This window comes from Peromyscus eremicus, chromosome 2, assembly GCF_949786415.1.
Source record: "Peromyscus eremicus chromosome 2, PerEre_H2_v1, whole genome shotgun sequence".
Taxonomy (NCBI): Eukaryota; Metazoa; Chordata; class Mammalia; order Rodentia; family Cricetidae; genus Peromyscus; species Peromyscus eremicus.
This window is the reverse complement of record NC_081417.1, coordinates 133,834,713-133,841,734: the sequence shown is the minus strand read 5'-3', so window position 1 is coordinate 133,841,734 and position 7,022 is coordinate 133,834,713. Positions and strand designations below refer to the sequence as shown.

General features: G+C 43.5%; 1 pseudogene; it reads left to right on the top strand.

Moving 5' to 3' along the window:
* Positions 1-2,038: 2,038 nt before the first annotated feature.
* On the top strand, positions 2,039-6,058 carry LOC131904882 (ubiquitin-ribosomal protein eS31 fusion protein-like; annotated as a pseudogene).
* The last annotated feature ends 964 nt before the right edge of the window (positions 6,059-7,022 follow it).

The window sequence follows — 7,022 nt, the reverse complement described above, 5'->3', positions numbered from 1 at the left end:
CACAGACCATTCCAAACACCTGGTAACCACACCCATGGTCCAATCATCCCCTTATGCAGCCCTGCTGGGTAATGCAAACTCAGATTCTCAGACACTGAGTAAGTTCTCACTAGGAAAACTCTGTGGGTCTATAAAACAGCCATAACTGTTACAGAGAAACTCCATCCAAAAATAAACCTAAAAAAATGAAATAAAATAAAAAGAAATTTTTGTTTGGCAGGGATGGATAAATGGCTCAGTAGTTAGGACCTGGGTTCAGTTACCAGCACCACATGGCAGCTTACAAGTGTTTGTAACTCCAGTTCCAGAGGACCTGAGATCCTTTCTGGCCTCTGTGGTTACTGCACACTAGGGGTGCACAGACATACGTGTAGAAAACAAAAACACCCATAAACGTAAAATAATAAAATGAAATAAAAAATTTAAAAGCAACATTTTGATTCATGATTTCCATCATTTTGTTAACTAGGAGACCCCTTAAATGCAGATGTCATTGATAAGATGGTTCAAAAGAAAATACCTGGAATTGACATCCTGCGTCTAGAGACCGGGAAGGACACAATGGAGGTAAGACGGCACCTAGTTCCCTGAGAGGCTTGCAGAGGGATTTGAGAGATTTTGCTATTTGAATGATCCATACTGCAAACCTGCTGTGGGATGTTCTGTATGTCAAATGTGTTGCTCTGATTGGTTAGTAAATAAAACACTGATTGGCCAGTAGCCAGGCAGGAAGGATAGGTGGGACAAGCAGAGAAGAGAATTCTGGGAAGTAGAAGGCTGAGTCAGAGAGACACTGCCAGCCACCACCATGACAAGCCGCATGTGAAGATGCCGGTAAGCCACGAGCCATGTGGCAAGGTATAGATTAATAGAAATGGATTAACTTAAGCTGTAAGAACAGTTAGCAAGAAGCCTGCCACGGCCATACAGTTTGTAACCAATATAAGTCTCTGTGTTTACTTGGTTGGGTCTGAGTGGCTGTGGGACTGGCGGGTGTCAGAGATTTGCCCTGACCGTGGGCCAGGCAGGAAAACTCAAGCTACACAAACCATATCCCCACTGGTTTTGTTTTATTTTGTTTTGGGATGCAGGATTTTTCTATGTAGCCCAGGCTAGCATGCAACTTGATCTCGCTGTCCCAGTCCCCTGAGTGTTGGCATTGCAGGCATGTGCCATCCTGCTCATGACTCTAATGGAGACAGGAGGGTCTCACCCTGTATAAGTCACTTTTCTGTTGCTGTGATAAAAACGCCATGATGAAAATCAACTCATGTAGAGTTTATATGGACTTACGGTTGTAAAGGGATAAGAGTTCATCATGGCAGAAAGACATGACATCAGGAGAAGGAAGGTGAGAGAGCACAGCTTCCAGTGCAGACAGGAAGCAGGGAGAGCAACCTGGAAGTGAGGCAAGGCTGTGAGTCCTTAAAGCCCACCCCAGTGATAGACTTCCTACAGCAAGGCTGCACCTCCCACATCATCCCCAAACAGCACACTGACTGGGGACCATGTGTTTAAATACCTGAGCCTATGGGGGACATTCTCCTTCAAACCCCCTTGAGACTTAAGTCAGTTCCCCTCTTAGAGAAGATGCCAGTTACCAACAGTCCCAGCCTGTGATTTCTTCTTGCACCTTTTTTAGGATATGGAGACTAAGGTCTTGAAATCCAGGTCCTATGTGTGTATGGTTTTTGCAAAGAGTCTTCAGTTTCAGGAAGATGAAATTTATGTTTCCTTTTCCGAGGCATGGCAGATGTTGTAAGTATCCGTCTATTCCACTGCAGGACTTATCTGGAATTGATGTTTCTTCTATTCAGATGAAGGTAGTGTAATGATTCAGATCCATCCATAGCAATGAATAGAATTTATTCTTAAGATGTCCCCATGAGAAGCTTGGTGGACTTAATTCAATTTCTTTTTGTGCCGTGTGTGTGTGTGTGTGTGTGTGTGTGTGTGTGTGTGTGTGTGTGCATGTGTGTGTGTGCATGTACCCGCTCATGGGCATGTACACGCATGTGTGCCCATTGCATGTGTGAGCATGAGTGTGGAACTCAGAGGTCAGTGTTTTATATCTTCCTCAATTGTTTCTTATCTTACCTGTTTAGTAAATTTTTATATTTTATTTTTTAATAATTATGTGTGTATGTGTGTGTGGTGGGGTGTGGTGAGGGTCAAACATGCCCACATGTGTCTGCCATGCCCACAGAAGCCAGAGGAGGGTTTCAGATCACCTCAGGATGGAGTTACTGGTGACTGTGAGCTACCCATGCGGTTGCTAGGAATTGAACTTGAGACCTTTGCATGAACAACAAATACTCTTAGTTACTGAGCCATCTCTCCACACTCTACTTTACTTTAAACTTTTGTTTTGTTTTGATTTTTTGAGACATGGTTTCTTTCTCTGTGTAGCTCTGGCTGTCCTGGGACTCAATTGGTAGGATAAACTGGCTTCAACTTACAGATATCTGCCTTACTGCCTCCTGAGTATTGGGATTTAAGTCCTGGGCCATCACCACATAGATACTTTAAAAAATGTTTTTCTTTGCTGTGAACATGAAGATATGTTTTTTTTATTTATCCCAGAATCTAATATATATATATATATATATATATATATATATATATATATTTCAGCTATTATTTGGCTTAAAGCTTATTGGGAAATGTTATCATTCTTACTAATTTCTACAGAGAAAATATTTTTCAGTTTAAAATAACTCTGGACTTTTGAACTATAACCTATTTTTATGTTCCAAAAATTTTTTTTACTATATTCTTTTCAGTGTGTGTGAGTGTGTGTGTGTGTGTGTTTGCTGAGCAACATGACTGATGATAATAATTATGACAACAACGATGATGATTATTATTATTATGATGATGATGATAATAATAAGTCTGTGGATAAACTTTTAGTTCACTATTGAGCTAGACTGGATGATTGACAAGCCCCAGAGACCCTCCTGTCTCTACCTTCCCAGTGCTCATATTACCAGATTACTGCTGTGCCTGGATTTTTTTCCCTTTCTTTCTTTCTTCTTTCTTTTGTTTTTCTTTCTTGTCTTCCCTTATCTTATTTAAGGGGCAACATGCACTCCAGGCTCAGTTGCTCACACTTGCATGACAAGCACTTCACTGATGAGCCATCCCCCAGCCTCTTTTGATATATTTTCTATGAAAGGTTTGTCTTCAGCTTTAGGGGAAGAAGATCCTGTCACTCCGTGGTTTGGAGACCCATGGTGTATTGAATAGCTTAATCTGTGAAGTGACTGTTGATACATTTCAATCTGACCTGCAAACTAACAGCCACCTTTGATTTCTCCAGTAAGTCAGTGGTTCGCAGATGCACAATACTTCCCATGAAAGATAAGGATCTCAATTTCTGAAAGATAAACATTAAGGTAACTTCCGCTTTTTAAAACTTTGTTTTCATTATTTTATGTGTATGGGTGGTTTTCCTGCATGCATGTGTTGAAGAATATTAGTTAAAGATGTGTAACATTTGCTGTGGAATATTTGTTTAACAATGTAAAAATGTGTTGCATTCTTTTTTGTTGCATTTCTTTAACCCTGTGAAGCTATGATACTTTTCTTGTCTAAAACACCTGATTGGTCTAATGAAGATCTGAGTGGCCAATAGCAAGGCAGGAGAAAGGATAGGCGGGGCTGGAAGGAGCAAGAAAAGGAGAAGGGGAGGAGGACTCCATGGTCAGCCACCCAGCTACACAGCCAGCCACAGAGTAAGGAGAAAAGAAAGGTGATAGAGACAAGTAAAAAGCCAGAGGCAAAAGGTAGATGGGATAATCGAAGTTAAGAAAAGCTGGCAAGAAAAAAGCCAAGCTCAGGGCAGGCATTCATAAGAAAGAATAAGCCTCCATGTATTTATGTGGGAGCTGGATGGCAGGCTCCTCAAAGACCAAAGAGTGAAATAAACCAACAACATGTATGTCTAAGAGAACGTCTAATTCTCTGGAGCTAGAGTTACAGGCAGCTGTGAGCTGCCAAGTCAGTGCTGGGAATCGAACTGAAGACCTCTGGAACTTAGCTAAATAAGAACCTCAGCTCTCAACAGCGGAGCCTTCTTCTCTCCAGCCCCTACTTTCACTTTGTTATACCATTGTTCCCTTTTCTGACCTGTTTCTACCTGATACTTTGAATTTTTGTTTCTCTTTGAGAAAAAGCCTTGCTTTGTATCTCAGGAGGGTGTCAAGCTCTAGCAACACTCCTGCCTCAGCCTTCTGAGTGCTGGATTATAAGCATGTGCCATCCCAGCCAGCACCCACTCATTAAAGGAAACATAGTCACATGATGTGTACACTTAGTCAACCCCCCCTGTCAAATCCCATTCCTGCATCACATAACAAACCAGCCATCACTCATGAGGAAGCAGGAAGTGTCTTGGGATTGCAAAGCTCTGTGTCAGAACATAACCATTAGGTGGCTCTCTCTCTCTCTCTCTCTCTCTCTCTCTCTCTCTCTCTCTCTCTCTCTCTCCTCTCCCTCTCCCTCTCCCTCTCCCTCTCCCTCTCCCTCTCCCTCTCCCCTCTCCCCTCTCCCCTCTCCCCCTCTCCCCTCTCCCCTCTCCCTCTCCCCTCTCCCTCTCCCTCTCCCTTCCCCCTCTCCCCTCTCCCCTCTCCCTCTCCCTCTGCCCTCTCCCACTCCCTCTCCCCTCTCCCCTCTCCCCTCTCCCCTCTCTCCCCTCTCCCCTCTCCCCTCTCCCTCTCCCCTCCCCCTCTCCCCTCTCTCCCCTCTCCCTCTCCCCTCTCCCTCTCCCCTCTCCCTCTCCCCTCTCTCCCCTCTCCCCTCTCCCTCTCCAACTCCCTCTCCCTCTCCCCTCTCCCCTCTCCAACTCCCTCTCCCTCTCCCTCTCCCTCTCCCTCCCTCCATATTAATTGACAGAATTTCATGGAGGTGAGATGGTTTCAGCCACATGGCAGGTAGTAGTTGGAGAGTGTTTCTGTGAGTGTGCAGGTATCTGCAGGTGCAGGAGAGGCCAGAAGTGGGCGTCAGATCCCCTGAAGCTGGAGTACAGGCATCTGTCAAGAGACTGATGTGAGTGTTGGTAATCTAACTTGGGTACTCTGGAAAAGCAATACACACTCAACTACTAAGCCATCTCTCTAGCCCCTAATGTTATTTTCATAACCATTTATTTATGTATTGTGTGTGGTCACACTTGTACCAAAGAGGGTTTTTGGAGGTAGAGGACAATTGAAGGGAGTCAGTTGTGTCTTTCTTCCATAGATACTCAGGGACCCAACTCAGGTTGTCAGGTTTGGTAGCAGATGCCTTTACCTGCTGTACCATCTACACAGAGAAGAGTTAAGATGTCTGCAAGTTATCAGTTTGAGCAACCGGCTGAGTGATATTGTTATTTACAGAGACCTGGAGCCACAAGGGAGGAAAAGTGTGTGTGTGTGTGTGTGTGTGTGTGTGTGTGTGTGTGTGTTTAGGCAGGCAGTTTAACTCTTGTGCGGAAACATAGGATGTAGACTTCATTTGTAAGCACAGCGTGATTGGCAAACCAATAGAGCCGTATTTCAGGCCATTGGAAATATGTCTGGCTTCCTTTCTGACCCGCCATCTGTGGTGGAACCGCCGACAAGATGCAGATTGTCATTAAGGGAAAACCATCACACTTGAGGTTGAACCCTCAGCACCATAGAATATGTCAAGAACAAGATCCAGGATATGGAAGGAATTCACCCATCAGCAGAGGCTGATCTTCACTGGTAATCAGGTGGAAGATGGCTGTACTTGGTCTGACTATGACATTCAATGGCAGTCCACTCTTCATCTTCTGTTGAAACTTCGTGGTGATGCCAATAAAAGGAAAAAGTCTTACACCACTCCCAAGAAGAGTAAGCATAAGAGAAATAAGGTTAAGTTGACTATATTGAAGCACTATAAAGTGGATGAAAATGGCAAAATTAGTTGCCTTAGCTGAGAGTGTCCTTCGGGCGAATGTGGTGCTGGAGTTTTCATGGCTAGCCACTTTGACAGACATTACTGTGGCAAGTGTTGTCTGACTTACTGCTTCAACAAACAAGAAGACAAGTAGTTTTGTATGAATAAATAAAAGACAGGAACTGAAAAAAATATGTGTTTGAAATTCAAGATAGTGGCAGGGCTGGATGCATTCAGAAATGTGAATATACATTAATGTACATTATATATACAGTATATACATTAATCTTGTTTATGTAACTTTTTTTTGTTTTTTCGAGACAGGTTTCTCTATGTAGTTTTGGTGCCTGTCCTGGATCTTGCTCTGTAGACTAGGCTGGCCTCGAACTCAGAGATCTGACTGGCTCTGCCTCTTGAGTGAGGGGATTAAAGGCAGGCACCACTACCGCCTAGGCTACTATAACTTTTATTATGGATAAATTGTATATAAAAGAAGAGAGTAATAGACTGAATATCTCAGCTATCCCTTATTAACATTAGTTAATTTTGATCTGATAAGACAGCTCAGTGGATTAAAAGTGGTTGGCAGGCAAGCCTGACCAGTTGATTTAGACTGTCAAATCCCTGGTGGAAGGAGACACCAACTCCAGAAAGTTGTCTCTGCCCTCCACACCTGGGCCCTGGCACCCACATTTACACTCAATGTTATCCCATATCTCCAAATACTCTTCCCTGGGTCAGAGTAGTTTAAAGCAAAGTCCCATACTGTGACCCATAAATACTTGTCATTAAAGAGAAGAAATATTTAAACTGGTGTGGTGACATGTGTCCTTAATCCCAGTCCTAGGAGATGGAGGCAGTAGGATCTGAGGTCAAGAACAGCCTTGGCTACTGAGTGAATTTGAGGCTAGCCTGGGACACATAAAACAGTGGCTCAAAAAAACGAAACAACGATCCCAACTCAGGTTTAGAAATGTAGTATTTCCTGGAGACTTGATGCAAATCAAAATGGTTCAAAAGTGGAGAAGTTGGGCATAGTGACACAGGCTTTCATCCCAGGATTTGCAAGACAGAGGCGGGCAGATCTCTGAGTTTAGCACAGGTGGGTCTAAGAATTG